The sequence below is a fragment of the Dipodomys ordii genome, unplaced genomic scaffold, assembly GCF_000151885.1.
Source record: "Dipodomys ordii isolate 6190 unplaced genomic scaffold, Dord_2.0 Scaffold30, whole genome shotgun sequence".
NCBI classification, from domain to species: domain Eukaryota; kingdom Metazoa; phylum Chordata; class Mammalia; order Rodentia; family Heteromyidae; genus Dipodomys; species Dipodomys ordii.
The window spans coordinates 5,018,753-5,021,008 of record NW_012267246.1 but is presented as its reverse complement, the minus strand read 5'-3'; positions in this window follow the sequence as shown (position 1 = coordinate 5,021,008).

The following is a 2,256-nucleotide window of genomic DNA, read 5'->3' as shown; positions in this document are numbered from 1 at the left end:
AACCAACCATAGTTACCTGCAGCCAAAGTCATCTCGACAAATGACACTGGCAAACCCCTAAGTGCCAAGATGCCTAGTGACTTGGAAGCATTGGGAACAATATTCAGGCTGATATTGGAAGTGATGGAAGCGATGGAGACAGAGGAGACACAGGGGTCAGACCACAGCAGGCCTTTCTGGTCAGAGTAATGATTTGGTTTCTCTCCAAATGAGATGCAGGCTTCCAAGAGGCTTTCAGCAAACAAGTGAGATGAGCCAACTTCTATTTAACAGGATTTGTTTGATTGAAAAGAGTCCAGAGAAGAAATAAGTTTAACTTCCCTTAGACGTGGGGGAGAGGGTGACCTCTGCCCTTATGCTTGAGAGGGTTCTCCATAATACAAGGACATATTTAAATGTCTTTGGCTGTATTGATATAAAGTACTGTAAAACTTGGATTTAAGAAATCAGGACTCAATTATTTCACAGCCTAATATGCAGGGTTCGATGCATGCTCCGTCGCATGCACTTTTCAGATGTCCTGGGAACATATTCTTGCCTTTTAAAGTGCATCAAACAAAAGTTGACCTTCTTTAAATGTCATCAAGAGCGGCGGTTTGGCTTCTGTAGCTGTAGGTACGGCCGCTGCTTTGGAGGATATTTAATTAAGAAGAATACAACATCAATCCTTTCCTCTAAAAAGCATGACTGCCACAGATAACAAAGCACTGTACCTCACTGCGGCTGGGAACTCATCTTCTTGAATCTTTTCTTGCCCTTCTTCATCTTTCTTGAAATACCCATCAACTGGGCGGCATTTAAAAAATGGACACTTAATAACTAAAAGATATTATCCATCATTAATTCACATCACTCAAAATTACATTTATGTACGTTTAGACAGAAAAAAAAATCCATGATGGGTCTAGGTTGTAAAGCATTGTCTTCAGTGATACCAAAATGGCGACCCCATGAGAATTATCTAACCTTCCACTCCAATCTTTAAACATGATACATAAAATTCCAGGTTCATGGCCAAGACTTCTTGCTAACTCAGCTGTATAAATTTTCCCCAAAGTAGGGGTAAACCCCGGGCGGGGGAGAGGTGGAGCAGTGGTAGAAGTTTATAATTATCAATCCTGGCTACTAACCCTGAACTAAAATCTACATGCCATGTGTTGCTCCCTTGTCGGTTCTCTGATCGATTGCCTTTATGGTGAATGCTTTCCTGCAATCATTCTTTCCAATTCTGTACCATCCCATTGGTAGAGATGACATAAACATGGGAAAAACCATGGGAACATACAAACAAGGGATAAAACTCTAAGATCCAGAATGCTTGCATTAATATAAACTTCAAATTCAAAAAGAAAATTCAAATGCAAGCACCACTCTTTTAACCTCTTGTATATTAACGTCTTCTTCCTCTGATAAACACAAGCAGAGCCATGACTAAACCAATATTAATGATCTCAATCAGAAAGAAGCACCCAAGACAGGGGAAAATGTCACCAGTGAACTTTACCTCCACTCAGCCAACATTCATCCATTTGCAGACTTCACATCCTATTACAGAAAATGCATTTGTATGCTGTAGATTGCTACTTGATGAATTCTATGCTGGGAATTACTGAATAAAACAAAATGAAATGACATTTGAATGGACAGAGACAACACCAGGGTGTTTGATGAATCATCGAGCAGTAGGTGTCAACTATGGCAATCCTGGCGTTCGTTTTATGTGGAGCCTACACTTCTCATAGCAATTCATAATGACCACAACTAGAAATTGCATTCTTGTGAGCACCTTTGTGGGTGCTCTCTTCTGATATACATGTGGATGAGAACCTCGAACGTGGATGCTTGTCAAAGCTGGCAGAATACCAACAGAAGAGTCCCCCAACACCACTCCCTGGCTTGACACAGCAAGATTTTTCACATCTGCATAAATATACCTTCATAAAACAGAATTCAATTTGGATTCACTTTAGAAAAAGAAAAAGAAGGGAGTCATGAAAGTAAAGGAGACATTCTTAGGGGAAGAACACAAAGGCATAATAATGCCTATGTGTCTCTGATCATATAAAATAATATCTATCTAAATGAACTCCAGGAAATGGAAACAAGAGGGTTTTTTTTTGCCTTCGTTAAAAAAAAAAGTGAAGCCACTGTATTATCCAATAGTCGTGGTTATTAAACATTCAGATTGCCAATGAATTCCCAGGCCCCCACCTTTTCCGGCAATGTTATCACAGAATAACTAGAATTAATTATCCC